Genomic DNA, 17,416 nt, shown 5'->3' with positions numbered 1-17,416 from the left:
GTGCTCAGAACCACCAAGATTGCTTTTTAACTAGGATAAGGATATGTTGATAGTGATGTAAAAACAAAATCAATACAAATGAAAAGAAGAAAAGAAGAAGGAAGCTCAAGTAAAAGGGAGGAGAGGCAATCGACAATAAATGGGGCACTCGGACATTGCTCACCCTAGGACTATTGTTTCAAGTACAAGACCAATCATTATACTTCCTAATTGATGTCTAATGAGTCATGGAGATCCTTAAACGCATGGTCCCAAAACTTAAGGTCAACAGTGACTAACCCTACACTATGTCCGGTGGAGAAATCTCTCAGTCTCGACACCTCACACTGTGCTAGGTTGCTTTAGGCTCTAGGGATTCCAAGTAATAAACCCTATTTCCTAATATAGATCTAACCCTATGGTCCAGGAGAAAGACCCCTAATCACAATTAAGCCCCAGATACTAAGGATTATTTTAACGCTTCACTCTGTTTCTCGCGCAACTAAGCCCCAGCGGAGTTTGTCTCTTAGCACTTCACTCTATTATGACCGCAAAGAACTCTTGGAACGTAGAAGTAGGATAACTCACACTGGAGGGGAAAGGGGACGCTCTGCTATCTCTCGACTCACCCTCTCAACCCTCTACAATCTAACATTGTCTAACCCTCACTGTGTGTCACTCACCCACAAGGATTACCAAGATGGATTCTCAACCCTAGTGTCACTCTAAGGGAAAATCAATACAACAAGCATTCAAGATTGGAACTCAATTAAAAACATCAATTAAGAAAAGCATAATAAAAGGTCAAACAAACAATATCATCCTAGGGCTTACAAGTCTAAGCACCCACTATGGGTTTAGCTTTCCATGGAGCAAAATACAATCAATAATGAAGTCAAAAGTAAAGAGATGCAATCCATGAATAAAACTTCCTTGGTATTCATGTCAATGGTCTTGTGGAGTAGTCTCGGCCTCTTCAAAGGTTCCCTCGTCAAGCCTAGGGCACACCTCGCCGAATCGATGCTGACGAAAGCTCCCCCAATAACTATCTTCCGACGGAATGCGGTATCAAAGGGCGGAGAACCACTTTAAAATCCTTGCTAAAGGCTCTCTAAACCCTAGCAGCTGGCCTATCCAAAGTTGGGGAAAAGATGGAGAAAATATGGAAAAGAGGATTTTGAAATCGGGCTGAATCGCGGCTTTATATAGGGCTGGAATCGGGAATCTAGATGGGCTTGTGAATTTGCAGAACTTTGTTTTTCAGTGGTTGTGAATAGTAACTACTATAGTAAATTGCTATAGTGATTTGGTACAGTACTCCGTCAAAACACTCCCGAATCCACATTCTTCATTGAGGCAATATAAATGGGCACACATCTATGCCGTAGATCACGTCGCTTCTTCAATAAGGGATAACATTGACGAAGATCTTGCTAACATTGCACAAGTCAGAATGCACAAATGTGACTACCTTTGTGCCCCTCCAAACCATGTAATTGCTTGAGAGTATGGAGGTTGGTACACATTCACGTATCTTCGAGCACAACTTGTGTCTTGACATTTGTTCACTCTAAGATTCCATAACAAAGTGCAATCGTAATCTACTTTGGCTCCCTTCCTCTATATTTTGCTTCAGAACCCTACATGCACACAAGTAACACAAATACACACATATTAGCGCTAAAATTTGATAAAAGTAATGCTCATTATAAGAAAAGAATACTTCGTATTACTAATACATAAGCACTTTTCATGCACATAACACAATTCTGAAAATATCTTTTTTTGTGTAAAGAAGAGGCCAACAAGTAATGTGAACATAATTTTGCATGCATAGAATAAATACATGTGCATAACTGATTATGCATGCATAGTTCATTTAATGTAGATTGTAATTTAATAATGTGGTTTGCATGCATAGATTATATAATTCTGATAAGCATCTTCATCATAACTTTTTTTTGAAATTAAGCTAAGTTTGGTATATATGTTTAGATAGAGAAGTAGAGTAAGACGTAGAGTGTTTTGTTTGTTTTATTTTTAGTCCAAAACTAATGATATTATTTCTTTGTTTCCATTTTAAATAATATTTAATTGAACTTACCAAGAAGCAGCACATGATCTCCATGTTAGCTACACAAGATTAAGTTCAAATTCTAAACAAAATGAAATCAATAAAATGTTATTTCAAAATATTTATGGATTTGAACATAATGGTTGAGTGCATGGTTTAGGATTAGGACCTACTCCAAGTAGGTATTTTGGTGTCATATCAAAATTCACTAGTTCAAGTGCTTCAACTAGTAAAAGTAATCAAGAAGCTGAGTTGGAGAACGTGAAATTAGAAATAGATGAAATGAAGGATAAATATGCAAACTTAAGTTCAGATTTGGCGAATATAAGAGAAGTACTTGGAGGGTTTATGGTTGAAGGAAGTTTTACTGATAGGATGTCTAAAGCACCCGGCAATGATAAATTATTTGTTCTTTTTTTATTTTTTTTATTCCTGAACAATAAAGTGAAATATCTTTTTTCAATGATGTGCATAGTTAAAGATGTTGCATCTGTTGAGTAGGCCGAGGTTAATGGACAAAATATAAACATAACGTGCCATAAGACGTTGGTTGGATTACTAGCTTTTGAAGTAGATTTGCAATTGCATTAAAAGTTACAATTTTCTTTCTCATTTTATATTATTTGCAGGCTTTTGGTATCTTTGCGTCTAGAAATTTTAAAATAAATTAGAAGCATAATCGATAGGAACTATATTTGATCTAGCACTTTATTTTGTATGAGGGAAAAAGGTTAAAATAGTTCTCTAACTGAATTTACAGGACACTTTGCATGCTATCCATTCAAGGAGAAAATTGGTCTCATTAGACATTTAAGTTTACTTAATATATAAAAATTCATACACTTTTCATATGCCATATCATGAAAAAAAAATGTACCTAAATGATCAAAACCAAGCTTATTAAATTAGCACTAAGAATATAAATTATTAAAAACTTCTTTAATTTCTTCAAAGCATTGTAAAGCATGATTTGATAAACAATAAGCCTTACTATTTTGTTCTTATTGTTGTTATTTTGTTTTTGCCCACACACTACTTAGGATATATTCAAAATTATTATACTTTACAAACCTAGTGATTCATAAATTTTCTATCAACCCGCCTTGCAAATTTTTTGAAAGCACAAAGAACCGTTTAAAAGTTTGAATTCAAACTTAAGTGAATAAATCAAGCTCTATTGAAGAAGTATTTAATTTGATACTCTTCTTGCATATGTAGATCACTAAGAGCATACACTAATTGATCATCTTTTAAATAAACATGATGTATCTCAATTTTATTATCATAAAGGATAGTGACTAATTTATTTTAGATCTTATCACTAGAGATTAACAACATAATAAAGAATGGATTATAAACATCAAATTTCCTAGAAATTTTCCAACCTGATCTTAGTGGTTCTGCGTTTCCTTGTGTATCTTTCTAGTTACCAATGGTGGCAAATATTTATAGGAATGTCTATCATATTGCTATGTGGAATGTTGCTCCATCACGAAAAATCTTTTCAGTAAGGATGATACATGCTATTACATACTCTATCATGAAGAATATTCTCTATACAAGCACATACAACTTCCCTGTTTCATGTCAGAACATTGTGGTACATTAAGATGATCTAATGCATTCCAGTAATGACATACTAAATTTAATATTTCCATCTCTTGTTGTATGTACCTGTCAAAATATTATTGTCTGGATTAATATATAATTCCATGGCATGCTTTTGGTTTTTAATAAGCTTTAAGGATATGCTAATTAGTGATACTTTTTTGTTTTTACTTAAAGGTTCTTGATCTTTGTAATCAAATGCTTCTTATTACTAGCAAACTATAACTCTATAGTCATCTCATAATATATAATGTCATTTATAAGCATAACTTGCATGCACTCTACATGCTCATGTTTATGATTTCATTGAAAGTTAATTATATTTGAGCTTGAACAAAATGCATGAACTTTTACTGACTAAACTACTTATAATAAATATTAGTATATCAATGATAATGTTTAATTAGCACTATATACATATAATTAATTCCCACAATGTTTTAACCAAGATTGTGCATTTGATTTCCACAATATTAAAGTCAAACCACGGCCCGATCAATCTAAAACTTATTTAAACATATTTTAGAGTTTTATTATCTATAAAAAAATGTGGCAAATTGATCTGGCACTATTGTACTCAAATTTTGATATAGTGAAATCGCATTATTCTTCTATGTTGTGAGTTTTTCACATAAATTTATGTCCACTTATTTTATTTTCTTTCATCTATATCATTCATTACTTAATTTATGTATCAATAGAAAAAATTACTGAAAATGCAACCTTTTATATTATCTATGAGGCACGCTTGATAATGGACTGTTTTACGCATAATCATAATCAAAACAAATGATTGATGGTTATGTAGAAAGATGAAATTGAGCAACAATAGAAGTATATTTTTATATTTATATTTATTATTTTAAATATCTTTATTTTTCACAAAATGTGTAGCATCCATATTCTTATGATAATTCGGATGTCTGATAAATGCCTAAATGTATATATTTTATGTGTATAAATTCTGCATTATTAATTTATTCTTCGATGAATCAGTGCTATTTTAGGGTTTAATCATATTCATTCGTGTTACAAGCCTCAAAAAATCCAAGGTGAGCTCAACAACGCAATTTAGAAAGAAATCAACACTGAAAATGACATTTTAGAGTCCTAGTATTATAGTAACACTTTAGCAAACCGTAAAGACGCCCGAGAAAGTTTTTAAAAGAAGGTTTTAGGGCATTCTTGGCTATTCATCATCTCCTACCTTTGAGCTCTCAACTCCATATCTTAGATCCGGGGTAAAGGAAGCCGAGAGAAGACATTTTTGGAGTGTAAATCAAGAGGAGAAGCAAGATTTGGCAAGATCTCCCATCATCTCTATGTGTAGAAGCTTGTTGAGGACAAGTAAGCCACCTCTTTGGTGGCATTGGTGGAACCGTCCCATGGCTTGTTACTTTGCATTCATTACTTGAGCGAGTTTTATGTTGCCAAGAAAATTACTATCATCAATATTTCTTTAATTTCTTTTATATCACCTAAGAAAATTAAGCTCACCAATTCAGAAGTTGTTAAGATATAAGATATCACTTAAGAATGAATCACTTGAACATAATCATAAAATAAAAAGTTTCAACAAGATCATGACTAGACTAGATATGTAGCAGAATGTTTGTAAGTTGTTTCAATGTATGTGATTATAAAAATAAAAGAAATTAAGAGAGTTTACAATGAATAGAATACTAGTGTTTTTAGTGATTAGCATGGATGGTGGATCATGTCTTCATATATATATATATATATATATAATGTTTTGAAGATTTGAATCCATGATTTCTCACCTTCTCCCTCACCTAATAATTTCACCACAGTTTCAAACATAATAAGTAGAGCCACTTTTCTTTTCCCTCAATGGTAGTGTTAAAAAAAACAATTAAAATACCCATGTGTGTACTAATATAAATTAATGGCATATTGTTTTACTTTGGACAAGATTTGCAATGAGCTTCAAGTATATTTAACAACTCAAACCCCTTGGCCAAACCCAACTGGTGAAGATTAGGATAACAAGGATATGGGATTATTATGTCCCAAATTTAGACATACATATTGGCATTACATTCTTGGCAACTAATATTTAAGTACTTAGAGATATTCTTCCAAATATAGACATTTATTTAATAGCTTAAATTAATATAACATAAATAGTTATACATATATGCTGCAAGTTACAATGAAAGCATCATTGACGGGGGGATGCAATACAAGTTCAAAATAGAGATTCTGATTGTTGAAAGCTCTAAGAGAAACTCATTGAAAGTGTAGTATACAAGATTTCTAGATTCCACGTTGCTCCACTGAATATCCAATATTTGTCAACCATGAGAGTATTTGTCATTCTCTTTGGCCATATTACATAGCTGACATTAATACCTGATAATCAGACACCGTACCCTCGATATTACTCTCAATTTCTAAATCAATAAAAAATGACATCACAAGCAAATTCTGACAAATATTTGACATGTACAATTATTACTACAAAGCTTAAATGTATGTTTTTTTAGTACAAACTAAGGTATGCTAATATTTCCATAGTCCTTTATAGTCATTTGCTGTGAAGAACATGGAGGTGGTATTACTTAGACACTAGAAATAATCTAAGCTATTACCCAATTATATACAAACTCCATCAACATCCATCTTCCTCACCAGCACTCATTCTTTTTAATTTTCAACTTCATTAAAAACCCATTTAAATTAATTCAAAATCCACTCAAAATAAAACTCCTAAAATTTCATTTCCGAAAAAACAAAACAAGAAACAAACAATTCTTAAAAACCAAATAGAAAAAGAAAAAAAGGTAGAAAGAGCTGGTAAATTAAAGCCATAGAGCACCAACCCCTTTTAAAATGGGAACGAGCTCCTCAGAGATATGGAGGGCCATGAGACGATCCAAACCCATAACTAGTAATTTCCCACCATAAATGACTACCAGAAAAACTACCGTATCCATAATCCTGGCAATACCATTGTCCATATTTGCAATTTCATTAATGAATGTCATCTCTTCTAAAGACCCTTTGCTGATTTCATACATCATTCTGTTCATCCTTAACCCTTGCCACATCACTTATACAATCTTCTAGCCACATCACTTATACAAAAATCTCTTCTGCCCATGACCACCACTGCGTTCCCCTCCACCATTGCTTTCACTCCTCCATCCTTAATTGTGACCACCAAATCCTTCATAACTTACGGTGGCCAGACATACCTTAATGCTTGTAATATCACCATCTCTTCTATCTTTTTCTCCATAGAATTTGGAAGTTGGAGTTAGAGCAAGAAAAAAGAGAAACATTTATAAATAAGAGAATAAAGGAAAGAAGTAATGAGGATATGATGATGCAAGGAGATCTATGAAGAGAGGTGCTTTATATGTTGTAAAATTAATAAAGTTCACTACCATAAGATATGTGATATACTCTCCGTAAGTGCAAGAATCGTTACAAGTAATAAAGTGGTGCCCCATGAGAAGATAAGGTTATCGAACCACAATGACTGGACTTCTAGTACTAATTGATCCTCTAATGTATAGTCTATCCAAATATGGTGATAAAGGAGTTAACTACTAATCAAATATAAGGAACAAAGGGATGGAAGAATGAGGTAGACTAGGGTTGAGTTTCGATAACAAGAGAGCAATGCCCTAACATAATTCCTATGTGCTCAAGATACTGACTTGAGTCTAATGTCTACAAGGGTACATTCTAAGGTCCTTGCGGGCGCTCAAAAGCTTTGTTGCATCTACAACTCTCAAATATGCCAAGTTTTGCTAGATCAACTAAGGTCTCAAGCACGCTAAATTTTGTAACTATGCAAGGTAGTTACAACTATGACAATCGACACATGACAAGTTTTGCTAAGTAACTGCACAAATCAAGCACGTCAAGTTATGCAACACATTAATTAACATAAGAATGCAATTGAACTCCATAGGCATTAAAAATAAGTAGCCAAAGTATAAGAAACAACATAGTTCACAATCCCGGGGCACCGTGGAATGGTTAGTCCCTCATGAATTCATACAATTGAGAGAAGAAGTGAAATGTAAATAGTAGAGACATCATGACTTCCCACTTACAAAGATCTCTTCAATTGTACATCAAGAAATCCATGGAATGGGTAAACTCCACTTCCGGTTATCTCTTACTCAACCTTGATTCCCTTAGCTCATCTGGTGACGGCTAATTAGAGTCCTCCTAAGAGATCCCTTACTGGAGAAGAAGTCTCCCAAAAAAAGATGTCTCCAAACCCTAAATCTGGGAGATAAAAAGAACTTTTTTGGCTTAACATGGTCTAAGTAAGGCCGTGCTGAGACTGTGCTAATCTTGGAACTTCTGAGCAAAAAGGGCTAAGTGTCATCCAAAGATGATCACAGGAAAAACACGGGCATGCTCCACCGGTGCTCAGCTTGAGCATGCCCATGAAAGGAGCGCGCAAACTGTGTTTCCCCTGAAAGCCCAAGCAACTCCCATCCAAAGATAATCGCGGGGAGATAGCACCTCTGCGCTTCACCCTGCTTCCGTTGAAGGGTAGAGTAGTTCCCATTCATAGAAAATCATGGGGAGATGGCACACGGACACTTAGAGGAATTATCTTCTTTGGTTGATTTTGTCCTTGATTTTAGTCCTTATGTGTTTTGAGCCCTAAAAGACTGCAAAAAAGACAAACATACATATAATAGCATTATTCATAATTAAAAGGTGCTAAAAGACAAGCAAAAGAGTGCATTGGAGGTATGTAAAATATGATATGAAATGCAGTTTTCAATATGTGTGATTCAGGATAAGTATAAACCTTAGGCTTCTCTTTCTTAATAAATAAAAATGAGTGATAATGCTGAAAATATAAAAGCGATAGAGAGGCAACTTTGGCAAGAAGAAAATGGAAAAAATAACATGAATACTATGAATTAGAATGGTTTTTGCTTAAGCTGGCTGAATTTGTGAGGTCTACACCAAGAAAGCACACCACATCTTAATCCTACATTAGTTATCCCCTCATTAATACACTAGGCATTCCCATAATCACACTCATTTGATAACACATGAAATCATTCAAACCATTCAATAAAGATTAATAAGTATATGTGGACTTATTTAAAAATGTAAAAGACCAAAGAAAATATTATCTCCTTATCAAAAGAGCACACAAAATAGTTCTTGCTACCTTTAATTAAAGATGCACTACCCCAAAACCTACATTTGGGAAACAATATTAAGAATGTGGAAGGAATAGGCCAAACACCAACGAAATAAAATTTCCAATGTTAGAGGCACAGTAGGAGTTCGGGCCTATATATAATTTCATCATGTAATACATATCTACGTGCATGTACATTGGATAGATTCCAATGCTCAATTTAACAGGCATTTATGGTATTGGAATGCCAGATTGCACACAAAGTGCGGCCCTGGGAAAAGGAAAAGCTTGCATGTAACTCAAAACATTTAAATGTATTAGAAATGGAAACTGTACCCTACCTAATGGGTATACTCGTACCTGTACACAGTCAAAGTAGAACCTCTTTGACCAGGTACAGATCGGGGTGAGGGTATTACCTGCTATTGTTTGAGTGGGTATGGGTCACTAATAAGTGCTTGTGTGTTAAGAATGCGAAATATTCTTTCTTTACGTTGAGCATTACTTTTATCAGTTTGATCGCTAATACATGTGTATTTGTGTTCTTTTCCGCATGTAGGGTTATGAAGCTAAGTATTAAGGAAAAGAAGCCAAAAGTAGATCGTGAACGCACTATTTGGTGGAATCTTTGAAGCAACAAACCCGAAGACACAAGTAGGGTTTTAAGATACGTGAATGTGTGCTAACCTCCATGTATTCAAGCTATTACAATGAGTCGGAAGGGCACGAAGGCAGTCACATTTGCGTATCTCGACTTGTGCATTGATAGTAAGATCTTCACCAATGAGGCCTTTGATTGAAGAAGAGTTGCGATCTAGGGCATAAACATGTGCCCGTTTATGTTGCCTCAATGAAAAGTGTGGAACTGGGAGTGTTTTGGAAGATACTGTAGCAGGTACTGTAGCAAATCATTGTAGCAGTTCCTGTTCACAACTGGCCGAAAAAATATTTTTCTAGGGAATCCGCACAGGCATGTGGAAATTCCCCACACCCGTGTGGAAATTCCACAGGCCCGTGGGAAAAATCCACAATGCCGTGTGGATTCCCGATTCCAGCCCTATTTAAGCCGCGATTTAGCCCGAATTTTAGAATTTTTTCCCCTCTTCTCTCCAACTTTTCTCCATCTTTTGAGAGGCCATTGGCTAGGCTTTGGAGAGGCTTTTGGAAAGTCTTTGGAGTGGTTCTACGGATTTGACACCGCGCTTTGCTTGGAAGAAGGTTATCGGGGGAGCTTTCATCGGCATAGATCCGGCAAGGTGTGCCCTAGGCAGGACAAGGCGACCTTTGGAGAAGACGAGACTACTCCACAAGACCATCCACATGAACACCGAGGTGGTTTTTCTATGGATTACTTGTTTTTACATTGGATTTTATTATTGATTGTAACTAGCTCCATGGAGAGCTAAACCCCTAGTGGGTACTTGGATTTGTGAACCCTAGGATGTATTTGTTTCATTAATCTTCTATTATGTTTTCCCTTATTGATGTCTTTAATTGAGTTTCAATATTGAATGCTTGTTGAATGATTTCTCCCTTATAGTGATACTAGGGTTGAGAGTCTATATTGGTAACCTTTATGACTAAGTAACACGCCATCAGGGCTAGACATTGCAAGATTGGAGAGGGTCGAGAGGGTGAGTCGAGGGGTAGCAGAGCGTTCCCTTTCCCCTCCGATGTGATTTATCCTACCTCCACATTCCAAGAGTTCTTTGCAGTCATAGTAGAGTGAATGGGCTAAGGGATGACCTTCGCTGGGGATTAGTTGCACAGGCAACGGAGTGAAGCGTTGAAGTGACTTTAGCACCTAGGGCTTAATTGGAACTAGGGGTCTTTCGCCTGGACCAAAGGGTTAGATCTATTCATTGGAATAGGGTTTATTACTTGGAATCACTAGAGTGTCTTGCAACTCTACACAATGTGAGGTGTTGAGATTGATCGATTTCTCAACAAGGACATAGTGTAGAGTTAGTCACGGTTGACCTTAGGTTTGGGACCGTGTGTTTAATGATTTCCATGACTCATTAAGCGTCAATTAGGAGATATAATAGTTGATTTTGCATTTGAAGCAATTGTCCTAGGTGAAACAATATCCGAGTACCTCACTTCTATTGAGCAATAAATCATTATTCAGTCTACTCTTAGTTAGATAACAATCTTTGTATTTTTATTCCCTACTCACTATGGATATGATACCCACTCACCTGGGATTTATTACTTCAACAAAACCGTGCACTTGCGAGTCACACGCAAGGGGCGTTGTCAAGTTTTTGGCGCCGTTGCCGGGGAGTAGATGTTTAGAGATACTTTATGCTTTTCTATTTTAGCTATTCATCATTCATTCTATTTCACAATTTCTTATTCTATCATCGTTCTGATTTTTCTTTTCTTTTTGGTTGCAGATCCAGGTTATGACCCGAAGGAATCCTTACAAGTTGTTGAAGGAGATCCTGAGCTTGAGCGTACACTTAGAAGAAGGGGAAAAGAACCTGTACAAGAACTATCAATCCGAGCTAAAGTAGAAGGTCAAGGGTACACTTTCCAACTATGCCAGACCTTCAGTTTTGGGCACACAATCGAGAATTGTGCGACCCCCAATCACAGCTCTGAACTTTAAGCTGAAACCGGCATTCATCCAAATGATTCAACAGTCCCGCAGTTCAATAGTTTGGCAGATGAGGATCCGAACAATCATATTAAGAACTTCTAGGAGGTTTGTGATATGTTGAAGATTAATGGAGTGTCGGATAATGCTATCAGATTGAGGGCTTTCTCATTCTCTCTCAAAGGAAAAGCCAAGTAGTGGCTTCATTCATTGCAAAAGGCTTCCATCAAGACTTGGAATGAAATGATTGAAGCCTTTCTTGCGAGATTCTTTCCTCCAGGAAAGTCAGCAAGGTTTAGTAATGAGATAACCTTATTCATACAGATGGAGCTCGAATCATTATTTGAGACATGGGAATGATTCAAGGACCTCTTGTGGAAGTGTCCACAACGCGGTTTCCCCGGTTGGATAATTATTCAAACTTTTTACAACGGGTTGAATTCAAGTACAAAATAGCTTCTAGATGCTACCGCATGAGGTACAATGGGGAACAAGACCCTTGATGAAGCCCGTTAATTGGTAGAGGAAATGGCCATGAACAACTACCAGTGGAACGCGCAGGAAAGGAAGAAAGTAGCCGCACTCCACGAAATCAATGCAGTCACTTCTTTGGCGGCCCAAGTGGAATCATTGAGGAAGAAGTTGGACCTTCTAACTTCTAATAGATTGGCGGCAGTCACTACTTGCACAGGTTGTGGGGGACGACATGCTCCAACCGATTTCCCTATATCTATTGGTGATATATCTTCAATTGAGCAAGTCGATTTTGTGGGTAATGCCATGAGGAACCAAGGTAATCCATATAGCAACACCTGCAATCCGGGTTGGAAGAACCACCCCAACTTTTCATGGAGTAACCACCAAGGGCAGCAGAAGGCCATAGCACCATCGGGTTTCTAACTACAACAACAAGCCCAAACATGGAGAATCGTGTTTCAGGTTTGGAGACCCGAATGAACGATTTAGAGAAAAGTTTGACCAGATTTATGCAGACATCGTACGATCGGTTTCAGTCGGTCGAAGCTACACTTCGCAACCACACCGCTTTATTGTACAATCTAGAGAATCAAGTGGGGCAGATTGCGAAGTCACTATCGGAGGGACCACAAAGAAACCTACCGAGTAATACCAAGACTAATCCGAGAGAACATGTAAAGGTGATCACTTTGAGAAGTGGTCGTGAGGTTGAGGGTAGACCTCCAAGTGAGAAGACCAATGTTCAAGTGCCCGAGGTCGTGGAGGTTGAGGAGAGAGCAAACAAGGAGAAGGAGGTGGCACCCCCACCTTACAAGCCGAGAATTCCCTACCCTTCAAGATTGAAGAACGACTAAAATGATGAGCAATACAAGAAGTTCTTGATTCTATTTAAGCAATTGCACATCAACATTCCTTTTGTGGAGGCATTATCTCAAATGCCTCGACATGCTAAGTTCTTGAAAGATTTATTGACCGACAATAGGAAGTTGAAGGAGAATGCATTGGTGATCTTAGATGCCTCTTATTCGGCGGTGTTGCAAAAGAATATGCAGAACAAGAAGAAATACCCCGGATGCTTCATCATCCCATGCAACATTGGTAATATGGGTGAAGAAATGGCATTGCCGTACTCTGGGGCTAGTATCAACGTCATGCCATAAACCTTTTTCAAGAAGCTAGGCTTGGGAGAGCCTAGGCCCACTCGGATGACATTGCAATTGGCGGACCAAACAGTGAAACATCTGAGGGGCATCATTGAAGACATACTTGTCAAGATGGACAAGTACATATTTCCTGTAAACTTCGTAGTGTTGGACATCGACGAGGATGTAGATATTCCTTTGATACTTGGGAGGCCATTCTTGCACACTTCGAAGGCATTAATCGACATGGATGGCGGGGAGTTAATACTTAGGGTTGGAGATGATAAGCTCACATACCGCCTCGCCGAAGCCATGTGACATTCTCTTGACTTTGATGATACTTTGTATTTTCTTGATACTACTGATGAGATAATTGATGAATATATGCAGGAAATGTTAAATCTGGACCCGTATGTGGGATTACTAGACCAAGAGGTGGATAATGAAGAAATAATGATGCTTGGTCTAGAGGAGAAAGTATTATCTACTCCGGGGATCATGAAAAAGGTGCTCCGGAAGATGAAGCGGGCAAGGAGACGCCACAACAAACGCCCGAAGGCTGTTGGGAATGCGCAATAATAGAACAAGGTTGATGAACCCTTGTTAAGTGGTACCAGGATCGACAAGTCTCCCTCTACCTTCAAAAGACTATATTCATCATGCTTCCAAGTCATGGGTAAGAGGGAAACCTTCATCTATAAACTTCCATGAGGTAAGATAAGGTATGTCAAGCTAAGTGACATTAAACAAGCTCTTCTTCAGAGGCAACCCAAGTTTTTATTGTTTTCCTAGATTTTAGTTTAGTGTTTGCATGAATAAGGCTTTAAGTGTTGGTGTCTTGATATTTTAGATGTTTTTGCTGGGATTTTCTTGTGGACATTGTGGTGTTATCATGTGCCTAATCGTGTGTGGTGAAGAATCTTGGTCGTTTGAGCGTGTTTTTCATGTTTTCTCTGGTTAAAACTGAATTGTTAGGCAGGCTCTGAGTGTATATTTGTGTTCAAGAATTTTCTACAGAGCCTGCAAAGTTTTCTAAGTGTCAAGAGAAAACACATGCCCATGTGGAATTTCCCCACGGGCATGCATTTTCATCCAAAGCTCATCCAAAGATGGCACAGGGGTGTGGACTTACCCCTGTGAACGACCTTGGGATGGTCCACGCCCATGCGGAATTTCCGCACAGGCGTGTGTTTCCCTGCAAAGACTTAGAGATTTTTTCCTGAGAAGACACAGGGGAGTGGACTCGCCCCTGTGGATAATTCTGTCAATAAACACATGAGTATGGGTAATTCCCGCACGCCCGTGTGGTTCTCTGCAGAGAATTTCTCCTCCATCCCAAGAAGATACAGGGGCGCGCGTCTGCCCCTGTGAATTGCCTAGTAAGGATCCACTCCCATGTGGAATTTCCGCATGGGCATGGAAAACACTTAGAGATTCTTCTCAGTAGGACAGTGGAGCCAAGGGGCGTGCGTCTGCTCTTGTGGGTTGGGCACACAGGAGTGGGTAATTTTTGCACGCCCGTGTGGATGTACAGAACGTCAAGAGACGTGACTTTCCTTTAAAGTCTCATCGTGTTTCTTCATTCTCACACTCCTAATCAATCAGAGAACGTACTCTTACTCTCTTCCGACCTCGCACCGTCATTTTAGAAGGATTTTTACTTGTTTTTCTGGCCGATTCCAAGTTCTATATCTTCAACTTGTCTGTAAACCCTCTTTCCTTCTTTTCTTCGTCAATTCTTTATTTTAATCGATGAAACTAGTGAATGCTGCTTCATTTCTACAATTAGAAGGGGTATGCATGCTTTGGAAGAAATTAGAAGAGATTTAATGATGTATTTGTGAGTTTTTAGCGTGCGGCCGTGCGGTTTTCACGCCCGTGGATCCACACGGGTATGTGGAATTTTCACATGATCGTGTGGATTTCTGCAACATTAACCTGTGAGTACTCTTAATCAGATTTCTTTTCAAATCTCATAGGCATGGCTCCTCAGTCAAAGAAGCAAGATGACAAACGTCCACGTAAATAGTCCCCTGAGACAGATCACATAGAGTTTGTTATTCTGGAGCATCAGGCCCAGTTTGAGCGGCTGTCTAAGTTCAGGTTCGGTCAAACCGGATTCCCAGATATGAGCATGCTTAGGGAAGTTTGATTAGCAGAAGACATGGAAGATGAGGTCGAAGAGATGTCCTCTGTGGGTAGTTGGAGGCATCTATTGTCGATCCGGGAGCCAGCTATTCATCAACTCACTTTGGAGGTACTTTCGACCTTTGTGCTTGACCGATCTTACTCGAGATTCGATAGTGTCGATGCTATACAGTTCAGAGCACTTGGTCATCATTATTGTATGAGTGTTACATAGTTCTCCATCCATCTAGGCTTGTATGATGAGGTCCACATAGATACCTAGGAGTATGATCGATTACCCACAGATTATCCTGGTAGTCTGACATCCCAGAGAGCATACATGACACTTTGTGGGTAGGGGCAGTATAAGCCAGGAGTGTCCAAGGCTATTTGCCTTTCTCAGTAAGTATACAGATACATCCACGTCGTTCTTAGCCAATCAGTGAACGGGCGTGGTGATAGCATAGGAGTATTGAGCAGACAGGAGCTACTATACCTGTACTCCATGGTAGAGAGAGAGCTGATTCATTTGGGTCACATTCTTGCTGAGTACATGCACTACCAGAGCCAGTACGGCAGAGCAGGAGTTATTTTTTTAGGCCCATATATCACGAGACTCGTAATGGGTATGGGTCTCCTAAACGCGATTCAAGGGACCGAGAAGGTGATTATACCTGCTCCCCTGGGCATAAAGATGATGAGGTTGATGGAGATGGTTTTCAGGGTTCAGCCAAGAGTGTATGGTTTGATTACATCCGGCCTAGAGAAAGCCGAGGGTGAGGGTGATGATGCCAAGGGTTCTTAGCTTGCCCCCGAGCCTCAGCCTGCACCGATGGAGATCAAGGCACCTCCTGCGGCACAGGAGCCATCCCCAGATGCATGTTTTAACCTTCTTGAGCCTATTTGAGAGCCTCGAGAGTGCTGTAAGGGTGCTTCGGACAGAGATCACTGAGGTTTGGGCGACACAGGTTATGCAATACACAGAGTTTATCGCACGTTTTGATACTTTACAGCAGATCCTTGAGCGAGACATTACCTCCCCATTTGTTCTGAAGCTGAGGACCCCTCAGGCATCTCTGGCACCACCATCACCTATCCCAGCACCAGCTGATCAACATAGTACATCATCGGCACCAGCATCAGCAGCAGCGGAGTCTCTGCCAGACACCGACACTTGATTTGTCTTTCTTTCTCTTTATTTCCTTCTTGTTTATGTATTTTATTTTGTATTTTTTCTAGACTTGCACTACTTAGAAAGGATTATCCTTCTGAGTATGTCTTTTACTTTCATTGTGTTGTCTAGAGTTGTATTCATTGCCTTATCTTTTATATACTCGAGCTGTTTTTGTTTTTATTGAGCTTCACTGAACCCTCTTGTGTATGCGTGAAAATTGTCTTGTCAGTATGGGACTCGAGAACTAGTCATGGACACGGCTAAAGTGGGCCGTATGTGCTTCACAACCCGTTGGAACTTTACTCCCAAGGATTTAGCTCCATCAAACGCAACATTAGGAGTAAGGGGAGCATTGTTTCAATTACGCACTCCCACATATTTGCTTAATTGCTATACTTTCTATTATGCTTGCATGTGTATATTGAGGGCAATGTACATCTTTAGTGTGGGAGGGAGTTCACGTTGCATATGTCTTTTACACAAGTTTGATTAACATACATGGTCACATAGCCAATGGCGGTTCACCTTAGTTGCAATATTTGTATTCTTGAGTTTAGGAGAACTTTTAACATTGAATGTTCTCATGCTCCAGTTTTTACTTGAATTTCTAGGAATTTTTGCCCGATTAATATTTGTGTGCCACTCACTTATGAAACTCTTTTGGAAACTCAAGTTCGATGTTTAAGGGACTAATTAGTTTTGTTTCTTGTTCCATTTTTCCATAAAAAAAAATTAAAAAGAAAACAAATAGATTGTTTAAGTTGTGCATTGGGGGTGAAAAGAGCTACCACATATGAAGTATGAAGCTACTCTCATAAGTCAGATACTAGTTATGCCCTAATAAGAGAAATAGCTATCTCATGGGATGAGTGAAAGCTACCACTCTGGTAGAAAGAGGTACCACCTCGAAAGTGTGAAAGCCACCTTAGCAGCCGCTTCGGATAGGCCTACCTTAGAAGATGTGTGAAGCTACTACCATCCTTTTACTTTGGTTTGCTTGTAGATAAATAAGTCCCTTGTACTTAGAACTTTTAGGAGTATACTTTGGGTTTACTTGAGTAAGTTTACACACACTTACACGAGT

General features: G+C 38.2%; 1 non-coding gene across 1 annotated transcript; it reads right to left on the bottom strand.

Moving 5' to 3' along the window:
* Positions 1-11,703: 11,703 nt before the first annotated feature.
* LOC120250943 lies at positions 11,704-11,810 on the bottom strand. Its single transcript, XR_005533272.1, has one exon. It is a non-coding gene; the product is annotated as a small nucleolar RNA R71 (small nucleolar RNA).
* Between the last annotated feature and the right edge of the window lie 5,606 nt (positions 11,811-17,416).

The sequence above is a fragment of the Dioscorea cayenensis genome, chromosome 19, assembly GCF_009730915.1.
Source record: "Dioscorea cayenensis subsp. rotundata cultivar TDr96_F1 chromosome 19, TDr96_F1_v2_PseudoChromosome.rev07_lg8_w22 25.fasta, whole genome shotgun sequence".
In the NCBI taxonomy this organism is placed as follows: Eukaryota; Viridiplantae; Streptophyta; class Magnoliopsida; order Dioscoreales; family Dioscoreaceae; genus Dioscorea; species Dioscorea cayenensis.
The sequence above is the reverse complement of the archived record's forward strand: the minus strand, read 5'-3'. Positions and strand labels throughout refer to the sequence as shown.